The sequence below is a fragment of the Pongo pygmaeus genome, chromosome 1 (genome assembly GCF_028885625.2).
Source record: "Pongo pygmaeus isolate AG05252 chromosome 1, NHGRI_mPonPyg2-v2.0_pri, whole genome shotgun sequence".
NCBI classification, from domain to species: domain Eukaryota; kingdom Metazoa; phylum Chordata; class Mammalia; order Primates; family Hominidae; genus Pongo; species Pongo pygmaeus.
In genome coordinates, this window is record NC_072373.2 from 75,878,179 (window position 1) to 75,891,894 (window position 13,716).

Here is a 13,716-nt window from a genome sequence, read left to right on the forward strand (position 1 = left end):
CAGAAGACTATGGTGTTTCGATCCAAGGTGGTAGTGGCAGTGGTAAGTGATCAAATTTGTGGTTAATTTTGGAGCTATGTCAAAAGGATTTGCTGATGGATTAGACGTGTAGTTTGAAAGAAGAGAGTCAGGCCAGGCACAGTGGCTCACACCTGTAATCCCAGCAATTTGGGAGGCTGAGGTGGGCGGATCACTTGAGGTCAGGAGTTTGAGACCAGCCTGGCCAACATGGTGAAACCCCAGGCGTGGTGGTGCATGCTTGCAATCCCAGCTACTCAGGAGGGTGAGGCAGGAGAATCACTTGAACCCAGGAGGTGGAGGTTGCAGTGAGCTGAGATCGTGCCACTGCACTCCAGCCTGGGCGACTGAGTAAGACTCTGTCTCAAAAAAAAAAAAAAAAAAGAAAGAAAGAAGAGAGTCAATACTGGCTCCAAGATTTTTGGTCTAAACAATTGGAAAGTTGAAGTTGCAATCAATTCAGAAAGGGAAGACTACAGAAGAACAGCCTTAGGGGACAGATCTGGGGCTCAGTTTTTGACCAGTTAAATGTAAAATGTACACGCAGGTGGAAATGTATTCCATTGGATACTTGGGCCTAGATTTTAGAACCAGGCTGAAGATTTAAATGTGACTTGTTAGCAAATTTATGTTACTTAAAGACATAAGACTTGAAGGGATCACCTAGGAAAGGAAAGTATGTGGAGAAGAAAAGAAGTCTAAAGATTGAGCTTTGGCTGAGCGCAGTGGCTCACACCTGTAATCCCAGCACTTTGGGAGGCCAAGGAGGATGGATTACCTGAGGTCAGGAGTTTGAGACCAGCCTGACCAACATGGCAAAACTCCATCTCTACTAAAAATACAAAAATTAGCCAGGCGTGGTGGTGGGCACCTGTAATCCCAACTACTTGGGAGGCTGAAGCAGAAGAATCACTTGAACCTGGGAGGCGGAGGTTGTAGTAAGCCAAAATCACGTCATTGCACTCCAGCCTGGGCAACAGAGCAAGACTCCATCTCAAAAAAAAAATAGAGCTCTGGGACACCCCAACATAAGAGGTCAGGGAAATGAGAAGGAACTAGCAAAGATATTCTGAGAAGAAATGATTAAAGAAGGAAAATCAAGGAGGAGTGGCACTTGGCCTCCAAGGTGTCTGCCTGGCTCTCTTCCAAGTGTACTTTCCTTTCTTTCCTGCTCTAAAGTTTGTTTTTTGTTTTGTTTTGTTTTTGTTTTTGTTTGTTTTTTTGAGACAGAGTCTTGTTCTGTCACCCAGGCTGGAGTGCAATGGCACAATCTCGGCTCACTGCAACCTCTGTCTCCCAGGCTCAAGCAATTCTCCTGCCTCGTCCCCCCAAGTATCTGGGATTACAGGCGTGTGCCACCATGCCCGGCTAATTTTTTTATTTTTGGTAGAGACGGGGTTTCACCATGTTGGCCAGGCTGGTCTCAAACTCCTAACCTCAGGTAATCCGCCCGCCTCAGCCTCCCAAAGGGCTGGATTACAGGCGTGAGCCACCGCGCCTGGCCTCTAAAGCTTTTTTAATCAACCTCAACTCCTGCTCTGAAACTTGCCTCAGTCTCTTTTTCTGCCTTATGCCCCTCAGTTGAACTCTTTCTTCTGAGGAGGCAATAACTGAGGTTGCTGCAGACCCATACAGATTCGCCATCAGTAACTCATATTCACCACTGCAAACATATTTTGGTGCCGTGTGACTCAGACACATTCCCTAGTGATAAGAGATCTCTATGCCTCGCCCTCTTCGGCTGGAGGCATTTGACCCCTGTACACGATTTTCTTCTCCCCTTTCTCTCTCCTGCTTACTAACGAACCCCCAGAACAATTCCTCTTGGCCATAGGTGACTCTGCTCCCCACGGCTGATTTCTTAGCTCACCCTGACAGGTGGCTCATGGGGGTGGAAGGGACCTTAGGGTCCGCACCGAGTAGATCTGAGGCACTAGTGGTTCTCCTGGACAGGAGACTCGCAAGAGTGTAAGGCCAAAGCCTAAACCATGCAACGTCTGGAGTTTCCTCTGCTTTTTCAACTTAAAAAAAAAAAGGAGGGGTGCCTTAGAAGCCATTGAAGAATGTGTTTCAAGGAGGAAAGAGAGATGAACTGTGCCAAATGCTCCTGATAGTCAAATAAGATGTGCATTGAGATTTTTTTCATGCAGTATCACGTCAGGGGCTTAGGGCTTGTTGCTGCTGCTAGAAAATGGGGCACTCAGCAGAGGCAGCCGCCATAGTGGCCTTAGTGAGAGGACATGCATGTCGTTGACCTGACTCATAGCCATCATCTGCTGCAATGGCCACTTTATGAGCTCACTGAGCAAGCACTTGGATGCAGAAAGAGGTTGAGTGACATCTATAGTATCAGTCATTTTATCCACTTCATTATTGAGATGGTCCTCTAAAGTGGGCATGTTTTGTGGTCATTCTCATGGGACTCAAATATTCTAACATTCTGGACCCATTCTGAGAGATCTAGCCTTATACCACATTTCCAAAACTCCTTGTCAGCAGCTCTTCAGTCCATTTACTCCCAAGACCCTGACCATTCAGTGAAACCTTTCGTTATTTTCCAGGAATCATTGTACTTATTTATCTAATGTCATCTCTCCTTTTAGATAAAGTGGACAATGAGAAGTCTTCATTAAAGTGTCATTAACTGGGGGATTTCTTTTTTCCATTACTTTTCAGGATTGCATCTGAATTAAGCTATCATCAAGTCCTCTTCCTTGAAATTCACATTCATATATCCAGCTAAAGACATCTCCACTTGGATTAATAATACATATCTTAAACTTCATTCAAAATTAAGCCCCTGACCTGTTTTTCCAGCTGAATGAAACTGTAAGCTTTTCATCTGGTACCAATGAAACCTAAATCTATGTAACCAAGCTGGATTTTTTTTTTTCCTCCCCATGATCATAGAGAATTCTACACAAAGCCCTTAGGTACAGGCTGAGGAAGAAGCAACAGAAAAAATCCTGTAAATATGAGACATCTTCACATGACACTTACTTGTATCTTGCTTGTTTCTGGCCCTACGTATACAGTGCTTTCACTTGATGGAATGCTGCTGGCAACATCAGACTGTATGGCTAGGTAGGTCATACAACACTTGTTTCATGGAAGGTTCCTCAAAATCCATGGCTCCTTGGTACCTTACGGTAAGGTGATCAGTTTCTATCAGAAACCAGTATCAGAACAAGAGTTGCTTATCAAAAATAGAATAGTCACTTGCCAAAAAGGGCATAGTTTTCTCCCAAACTATCAGGTTCCTCCATTTTGACTCCCTTACTAGAACTTGCCGTCATCTCCATGCAGCTCTCTGATCCACCTTTATCAGCTAGAGAAACTTTTTTTGCTCTGGGGCCTTCTCAAAGCTGAGATCTTTTGTGTTAACCTGAAAATGGATCAGAGCAACATACTCAAATGTGGTGTATACTGCCTCCAAAATCCAAGGAAGCTCACAAACCATTGTGTCTCTTCCTGAATGGTAGGGAGAGTAGAAAAACATGATCATCATTTAAGAGGGAATATCCTAACTCATCCAGGCAGAAGTGCGAGTGGTGCTCAAAGACTGATCAATTATGCCTTATAGAGAATGTGCCAAGTTTTGTTAGGCGAATCACAGCAGGGCTTTGAAGCACTTAGAGGCACTTGAACACTTAGAGGTCATTGTAGGGTTATTAACTGACCTAATTTCAATTTTGTTGTATCTTAGGGAATAGAAGAGTATGAGGAAAGGAAGAAAGATGAGAGAACGAGTTGCCTATGAAGTACTCAGAACACACATTTTTTACATGAAGTTCACCGTCTTTTTTTTTTTTTTTGAGATGGAGTTTCACTCTTGTTGCCCAGGCTGGAGTGCAATGGCGCGGTCTCAGCTCATTGCAACCTCCGCCTCCGAGGTTCAAGCAATTCTTCTGCCTCAGCCTCTGGAGTAGCTGGGATTACAGGCACTCGCCACCACGCCTGGCTAATTTTTGTATTTTTAGTAGAGACAGCGTTTCTCCATGTTGGTCAGGCTGGTCTTGACCTCCCAACCTCAGGTGATCTGCCCGCCTCAGTCTCTCAAAGTGCTGGGATTACAGGCGTGAACCACCGCGCCTGGCTGAAGTTCACCATCTTATATGAGCGTGGTTGGTGGTGCCCCAAAACAATTACAATAGTAACACCAAAGATCACTGAGCACAGATGACCATCACAAATGTAGATCACTTGCATTTGTCAGGAGAATCACAGCAGGGCTCTATACTCACTTATAAAAATTTATATAATTTAGGCCAAGTGTGGTGGCTCATGTCTGTAATCCTAGCACTTTGGGAGGCCAAGTGGGGAAGATCCCTCTTTTGTTTTTTTCCTTTTTGAGACAGGCTATAACTCTGTTTCTCAGGCTGGAGTACATTGGCATGATCTTGGCTCACTGCAGCCTTGACCTCCTAGGCTCAAGTGATCCTCCCACCTCAACCTCCCAAGTACCTAGGACTACCATCATGCACCACCATGGCTGGCTAATTTTGTTTATTTTTTATTATTTGTAGAGACAAGGTCTCACTATGCTGCCCAGGCTGGTCTCAAACTCCTAGACTCAAGCTACCCTCCTGCCTCTGCCTCCCAAAGTGCTAGGATTATATGAGTGAGCCACTGTGCCTGGCCAGGGAAGATCTCTTAAAGCCAGGAGTTCAAGATCAGCCTAGGAAACAAAGTGAGACCTTGTCTGTACAAAAATAAAAAATAAAAAAATTTAGCTAGTTCTGGTGGCACATGCCTGTAGTCCCGACTACTTGAAAGGCTAAGGCAAGGGTACAATGAGTTATGATTGCATCATTATACTCCAGCCTGAGCAACGAAGTGAGACACTGCCTTAAAAAAAAAAAAAAAAGATTATAGGTTTGGCACAGTGGCTCATGCCTGTAATCCCAGCACTTTGGGAGGCTGAGGCAGATGGTTCACCTGAGCTCAGGAGTTCGAGACCAGCCTGGGCAACATGGCGAAACCTGGTCGCTACCAAAAATACAAAAAATTAACCAGGCATGGTGATGCCCCTGGGGTCCCAGCTACTAGGGAAGCTGAGGTGGGCGGATCGCTTGAGCATGGGAGACAGCCATTGCAATGAGCCAAGATCATGCCACTGCACTCCAACTTGGATGACAGAGTGAGGCCTCATCTCAAAAAAATAATAATAATTAAACATATAAAAATGAAAGAAAAAATTATATAACATAATATACAATAAAATACAATCTATAATGAAGAATTATACATAATTTTTTTTAAAAACACCCTGTAGGGTCGGGTGTGGTGGCTCACATCTGTAATCCCAGCACTTTGAGAGGCTGAGGCAAGTGGGTTGCTTGAGCCCAGGAGTTTGAGACCAGTGTGGGCAACATGGTGAAACCCTGTCTCTACAAAAAATACAAAAATTAGCCAGGTGTGGTGGCATGTGCCTGTAGTCCCAGCTACGTGGGAGGCTGACTTGGGAGGATCGCCTGAGCCCAGGGAGGGTAAAAATGCAGTCAGTTGTGATCATGACACTGCACTCCAGCCTGCGCAACAGAGATGAGATCCTATGTCAACAACAACAAGAACAAAACAAAAAACAAACAAACAAGAGCTGGGCACGGTGGCTCATGCCTGCAATCCCAGCACTTTGGGAGGATGAGGTGGGCAGATCATGAGGTCAAGAGAATGAAACCATCCTGGCCAACATGGTGAAACCCCGTCTGTACTAAAAATACAAAAATTAGCTGGGCATGGTGGCGCACACCTGTAGTTCCAGCTACTTAGGAGGCTGAGGCAGAAGAATTGCTTAAACCAGGAGGCAGAGGTTGCAGTGAGCCAAGATCGCGCCACTGCACCTCCAGCCTGGCAACAGAGCGAGACTGTCTCAAAACAAACAAACAAACAAGAAACAGCCTGTGGCTTGCTTGCTATAATCCCTGATAGACACTGAATGAATGCCCATGAAATACCTGGTACCAATCATTAATCTGATATTATCTAACCAGACATAAAATCAAGCATCAGTACAGGTATACTTTATTTTTTTGTGATTCACTTTATTGTGTTCATAGATATTGCGTTTTTTTTTTTACAAATTGAAGATTGGTGACAACCCTGCATTGAGCAAGTCTATTGGCACCGTTTTTCCAACAGCATGTGCTCACTTCGTGTTTCTGTTTTACATTTAGGTAATTCTCATAATATTTCAAACATTTTCATTATTATTATATCTGTTATTGTGATCTGTAATTAGTGATCTTTAATGTTACTACTGTAATTGTTTTGGGGCACCACAAACCATGACCATGTAAGATGGTGAACTTCATGGATAAATGTTTTGTGTGTTCTGACTACTCCATAGACAACTCATTCTCCCATCTTTCTCCCTCTCCTCACACATCCCTGTTCCCTAAGACACAACAATATTGACGTTAGACCAATTAATAGCCCTACAATGGCCTGCTAAGTGTTCAAGAGAAAGGAAGAGTCACACATCTCTCAATTTAAATCAAAAGCTAGAAATGATTAGAAATGATTAAAAGCTAAGAAATGCATGTCAAAAGTTGAGATAAGCCAAAAGCTAGGCCTCTTGAACCAAATAGTTAGCCAAGTTGTGAATGCAAAGGAAATGTTCTTGAAGGGAATTTAAAATGCTACTCCAGGGAACACACAAATGATAGATAAAAAAGTAAAACAGCCTTATTGCTGATATGGAGAAAGTTTTAGTGGACTGGATAGAAGACCAAATCAGCCAAACATCTTAAACCAAAGGCTAATCCAGAGCAAGGCCGTATCTCTTCAATTCTATGAAGGCTAAGACGGGTAAGGAAGAAAAGTTTGAATCTAGCAGAGATTCATTCATGAGGTTAAAGAAAAGAAGCCATTTCCATAACATAAAAGTGCAAAGAGAAACCGCAAGTGTTGATATAAAAGCTGCAGCAAGTTAGCAAGAAGATTTAGCTAAGACAATTAATGAATGTGGCTACACTAAACAACATATTTTCGGTGTAGATGAAATAGCTGTCTCTTGGAAGAAGAAGCCATCTGGGACTTTCATAGCTAGAAAGAAATCAGTGCCTGGCTTCAAAGCTTCCAAGAACAGGCAGACTCTCTTATTGGGGGCTGAGGCAGCTATTGACTTTAAGTTGAAGCCTGTGCTCATTTCCCATCCCCAAATTCCTAGGGCCCTGAAGAATTATGCTAAATTTACTCTACCTGTGCTCTACAAATGGAAAAACAAAGCCTGAATGACAGCACATCTGTTTACGGCATGGTTCAGTGGATATTTTAAGCCCACTATTGAGACCTCCTGCTCAGGAAAAAAAAAAAAAAAAATCCTTCAAAATATTACTGCTCATTGACAATGGACCTAGTCAATCAAGAGCTCTGATGGAGATGTACAAGGAGATTAATGTTTTTTTCATGCCTGCTAACATAACATCCATCTATTCTGTAGCCCATGGATTAAGAAGTAATTTCAACTTTCAAGTCTTACTACCTAAGAAGCACATTTCATAAGGCTGTAGCTGCCATAGATAGTGATTCCTCTGGTGGATCTGGGCAAAGTCAATGGAAAACCTTATGGAAAGGATTCACCATTCTAATGGCATTAAAAACATTTGTGATTGACGGAGCCTGAAGATTAACTGCAATGCTGCAATCTCACAATAAAACTTGAACAGATGAAAAGTGCTTTTTATGGAGGAACAAAGAAAGTAGTTTTTTGAGATGGAATCTACTTCTGGTGAAGATGCTGTGAACACTGTTGAAACAGCAACAAAGGATCAAAAATATTACATAAGCTTAGTTAATAAAGCAATGGTGGGAGGTTTTGAGGTGATTATCTCCAATTTTGAAAGAAGTTCTACTGTGGGTAAAATGTTATCAAACAGCATTACAGAGAAATCTTTCATGAAAGGAAGAGTCAGTCAATGTGCCAAACTTCATTGTTGTCTTATTTTAAGAAATTGCTGCAGCCACTCCAACTTTTAGCAACCACCACCCCATCAGTCAGCAGCTGTCAACATGGAAGCAAGACTCTCTACCAGCAAAAAAATTAGGACTTGCTGAAGGCTCAGATGATTGTTAGCAATTTTTAGCCATAAAGTATTTTTAATTAAGGTATGTACGTGTTTTTTAAACATAATGCTATTGCACACTAGCAATGGACTACAGCGTATTATAAATAATAACTTTTATATGCATTAGGAAACAAAAAAAATTGTGACTTGGTTTATTGCCATATCCACTTTATTGTAGCAGTCTAGAACCAAAACCACGTTATATCTGAGGATGGTTTCCACCATCATCAAGTGGAAACAACGTAAACAGGATTAGACCCAACAGGTCCAAAGTCACAAGAAAGTTGCACATGCAGATGGCTCACACTGCAGCATGCCTTTTCTGATTTCACTGCCACGCTTTCCATATCCCACTCCTGTGGAATCACAGATACTTCATTATGATCACTTGCCTGGGGAGGAAAAAAAAAACCTAACCAAATTTATAGAAATCTCTGTATGGTATTGATAGCTCTTGCCCTAAATGGATTTCTGTAACATTCAGTTCCTTCTAAGTAGACCCTGAAGGATGGTGGGAAAGGGATATCCTCCCTGTGGGAGAAACTTCAAGAACTGTAACTCACTGGGTAGCCTGCTCCTTGCAAATGAAAACATCCTATGTGATGTGAATTTTCCATGCAACATTGCTTCATTGCTTCAACAAATGAACTCTGTGAGTCAATATTCTGATACCCATTAGATTTACAGGTCTTATCTTGCAACCCATCAGCCAGAAGCAGTTGATGTTGATCTTACAGAATAGTGACATGGCTATTGAAAACCCAGTTACATTGCCGGCTCTCAGGCCATGCTATATTGGGGTGTGAAGCTGGGATGTGGTCCTGCAGGATGAGGTAAATGCTCAGAACCTTTGAATAATACATAGTGCAGTTTCTCTTCTCCAGGAACCAAAGGAGTATAAATGGGGTTGTGCCTCCAAAAGTTTTATCAGTAGCCTTTGCACAAAATGTTTGTTTCCTGTCCTCATGACTTTGGTCTTTGATAATTTAGCAGTTTTAATAATTAAGGTAAGAGTACACACACCAGGGATACAATAATTTTGTGGGATAGACAAGTAGAAATGTCTTTTAGTCAGAAAATACAGGGTCACAATTTAAATTAGACGACAAGACTAGAGATAACAGTTTGAGAGTCTTCAGGTGTCCGATGTGAAGGTGTAAGAGTAAATTAGTTCTCTGAAGGAGAGTGCAGACTGAGCAGCCAGCCAAAGACTGCACCCTGGGAAATCCTATAGTCAGAGGCTGAAGAAATGAACACAGGTTGAAGCAATCTACAGTAAAAATCAGTGAGGCATTTCTAGCTTTAAACAGTATTTGGCTAGCAGCCCTGCCTCAGGGTCTCTCAGCTGCTGCCTAAAACACATAAAAAGGTAAAGAAAAATGACAAAATTAATCCTAACACAGAGCATAAAGAATGACAAGCTGCTTGCTCATTACCAGGAGGAATTGCCCTAATTTATGAGGCTAATGGAGGTGGATTCAGAAAAACAGTTGTTGGCTTATCCATACTCTACTTCATGGTACAGAACAGATCCACCCATCTGAAAGAAAGTTTGGCATCTGAGCATCCCTTTCCCACTGTCTGCTCACTGAATTAGAGAGCCGGTGTCCATCAGAGCTGCAAACTAAGCAGCTGGCCCTCTTTGGACTCTGTATTAGCCTGTTCTTGAATTGCTGTAAAAAAAAAAAAATTACCTGACACTGGGTAATTTATAAAGAAAAGAGGTTTAATTGGCTCATGGTTCTGAAGGCTATACAGGAAGCATTGTGGTTTCTGCTTTTGGGGAGGCCTCAAGAAGCTTCCAATCATGGCAAGAGGCAAAAGGGGAGCCCGCATCTTACATGGCAGGAGCAGGAGCAAGAGAGAAAGCAAGGGAGGAGGTGATACACACTTTTAAACAACCAGCTGTCACGAGAACTCACTATCAAGAGACATAGCGTGAAGGGGATGGTGGTAACCGTTCCCGAGAAATCCACCCCTGTGATTCAGTCACCTCCCACCAGGCCCCACCTCCAACATTGAGGATTATAATTCAACATGAGATTTGGGCAGAGACACAGATCCAAACAATATCAGCCTCTCGAATCTAAAATCCTGCTTTGAGAGGTGGTTATAATACTGTTAGAGACTATCATCTTTATGCATGTAACTGGGGACTGCAACTTCTAGAATTCAGTGGGGAAAGATGGGGTGAATGGAGAGACAGGTAATTGTCCATTTGCCCTGTCACATTTGTCCCTATACATACAGTGTACAGGGAGAGTGCTGGTTGCAGTGCTTGCTGAAATGATAGCTGATCATGGATTCCATTGGTTTAAGACAATGGAATAAGAAAATGCCCTGGGAATTACTCTTACATGGGCATATCAATCTGGATTCTACTTAGAGATCTAAGAGTGGAGCCAAAGGAAATCCACATTTCTATCTGAATAGATGACTGATATACTGGATATAGATTAGAAAATAAAGAAGGGGAAAACCTGTCCAAACTGACCTAAGATCTTAATTCTCTCCACATCTAGCAGTGTGAAAAGCTATCACATCCTTGTGTATTTTATTTCCTCAAGTTAACATTCCTGGCTGTCTCCAGATTCTACTAGCTAAGGTCCACCTTGCCTGACAACCTTTGAAAAAGATCCAGTTCTTGAGTTCATCTTCCCTCACAGATTTCAAGTTTCAGATTATTGTTTGCTTCTCAAGGCTGCTTGGCAAGGCTCTTAGACTTCGACTCCCCTTTGTTCCCTATCCACAGCTGGTGGTCAGCTCTGCTTACTTGCACATGACCTGTCCCAAGTCCTTGGAACCTTGGTCCATATCAGACTCCCAAGCCCTCTTCTTGTCCCAAGAGAAATATAAAAAATAATATACAAAAGGGAAAGAATCATAATACAGAAGATTCAGAAGATTTGCTTATCTCTGAAAGTGATTTTCTAAGGAAATAGATACCTCTTTTAGAAAATTTACATTCTCAAGAAGAAAGCAAGACAATGAGGCCTGTATGAAACAGAAGCAGAAAGACAAAAGAGATGAGATAAAACCCAATCTGAGAATTACAAGTATGTTTGAGGAGTAATCTAGACTAATTTAAACAGAATTAATAGTAACTCAAAGGCAAATTGAACAAAAATATCTAGACTTAAAAGAAGACCTAAAAATAAAGAAAAAGGTGACATGAGATTAATGGTCAAAGATCCATATCTAGACATATCCTAGGGGGCAGAGAAGATAACAAGGAGTTTGCAAACATTCCGGTAGACTAAAACAGATTACTTATAAATAACTAAAAATCAGATAACCCTCATTTAGAGCTTCCATTGTAACAAAGTTTGTAACAAAATTTGGATGGATAAAATTTAAAATTTAAGCTACTGTTTAAGTGCAAACTAATGTGTTTATGTATGATGGCAAGAGAAAACATGAGAAGTTTCAGAATAAAATAATACCCATATTTTCTTCTTTAAAAAAGTCTTGAGCATAGCTGAGCACGGTGGCTTTTACCTGTAGTCCCAACTACTCAGGACTCTGGAGGCTGAGGTGGGAGGATTGCTTGAGCCCAGGAGTTTGAGATCAGTCTTGGCAACATTGTGAAACCCATGTCTAAAAACTTTTTTTTAATAAAAAATAAATCACATTACAGCTCTTTTAAAATTTGTCTAGCAGGTTTTCTGGTCTTTACCAGAAAGTCCCCAACAATGAAAAAAAATTTTTTGTAAGAAAAATAAATTTTAAGAAATAAATGTTGGCTGGGAGTGGTGGCTCATGCCTGTAATCCCAGCACTTTGGAAGACCAAGGTGGGAGGATCACTTGAGCTCACGAGTTCAAGACCAGTCTAGGCAACATGGTGAAACCTCGTCTCTACTAAAAGTACAAAAAAAAAAAAACTAACTGGGAGTGGTGGCCCACACCTGTAATCCCAGCTACTCAGAGTGCTGAGGTGGAAGGATCGCTTGGGGCAGGGAGGTCTAGGATGCAGTGAGCCAAGATTATGCCACTGCACTCCAACTCAGGCAACTGGAGTGAGACCCCATCTCTAAATAAATAAATAAATTAATTAATTAATCTTGAGTATCTTCAGCTAACTAAGAAATCAGAATAAGAATTCCAAATGAAGGCCAGGTGCAGTGCTCATGCCTGTAAACCCAGCACTTTGGGAGGCTGAGGCAGGCGGATCACCTGAGGTCAGGAGTTCGAGACCAGCCTGGCCAACTTGGCAAAACCCTTTCTGTAATAAAAATACAAAAATTAGCCAGGCATGGTGGCAGGCGCCTGTAATCCCAGCTACTCAGGAGGCTGAGGCAGGAGAATTGCTTGAACCTGGGAGGCAGAAGATGCAGTAAGCCGAGATCACACCATTGCACTCCAACCTGGGAGACAGAATGAGACTCCATTTCAAAAAAAAAAAAGGAATTCCAAATGAGTAAGTTGTGCTATAAAATACGCACAATGGACATTAAAGCCTATTAAGTGTTATTTATTCAATTAACAGATATTGATTAAGTATTTTTACTATGTACTAAGCAATGGAAATGCAACAGTGAACAAGACTGTTTATTCCACTTGAGGGAAATAAAGACAATTCAATAAGTAATTAAGGGTCAGGAGCGGTGGCTCACTCCTGTAATTCCAGTACTTCGGGAGGCTGAGGCGAGCGGATCACCTGAGGTCAGGAGTTCGAGATCAGCCTGGCCAACATGGTGAAACCCCATCTCTACTAAAAATACAAAAATTAGCCAGGCGTGGTCACGAGTGCCTGTAATCCCAGCTACTCGGGAAGCTGAGGCAGGAAAATCACTTGAACCTGGGAGGTGAAGGTTGCAGTGAGCCGAGATGGTGCCACTGCACTCCAGCCTGGGTGAAAGAATGAGACTCTGTCTCAAAAAAAAAAAAAAAGGAATTATGATCAAGTGTGTGCTATGAAGCATATAGTGGAGGTCGAGGGCCACCCAGAGGAAGTGCAATGTTAAAACGATGCTAGAAATTAGCCAGGCAAACGAGAGCAGGGAAGAGAATATTCTAGACAAAGTGAAGAGCCTCAAGCAAGAGAGAGCATTTGAAAAATGGAAATGTGTTCAGTGGGCCTGGAGCTTTGAGATCAGGCTACCAAGGTAGTCAGGGGCTGGATCATGACTGTAAGCCATACTAAGGGCTTTGGTTTTTATCGTAAAGGTAAGGCAAGGGATAGGTATTATGGAAGAGTTGATCAGGAAAAAGATGATCAGATCTGAGCTTCAGAAAATGTTTTTTTTCTTTTTTCTGAGACAGGGTCTCCTTTTGGTCACCCAGGCTGGAGTGCAGTGGCACCATCATGGCTCACTGCAGCCTCGAACCCCCCCAGGCTCAAGCAATCCTCCCACCTCAGCCTCCTGAGTATCTGGGACCACAGACTTGCACCACCATGCCCAGCTAGTTTTTTTTGTTTGTTTGTTTGTTTGTTTTTTGTAGAGACAAGAGTTTTGCCATGTTGCCTAGGCTGGTCTCAAACTCCTGGGCTCAAGTAAGCCAGCTGCCTGGGCCTCCCAAAGTGCTGGGATGACAAGCATGAGCCATCATGCCCAACCATATTTTTTCTATATAGGAAATGGATTAGACTGTAGTAGATAAGTGGGTGGATTCATAAGATGTTTGCAA

The 13,716-nt window shown here is 42.3% G+C and overlaps 1 non-coding gene across 1 annotated transcript; it reads left to right on the forward strand.

The window, feature by feature from the left end:
• Positions 1-11,714: 11,714 nt before the first annotated feature.
• Positions 11,715-11,775, forward strand: LOC129023497 (U7 small nuclear RNA). The gene has a single exon (XR_008496818.1). It is a non-coding gene; the product is annotated as a U7 small nuclear RNA (small nuclear RNA).
• Positions 11,776-13,716: the final 1,941 nt, after the last annotated feature.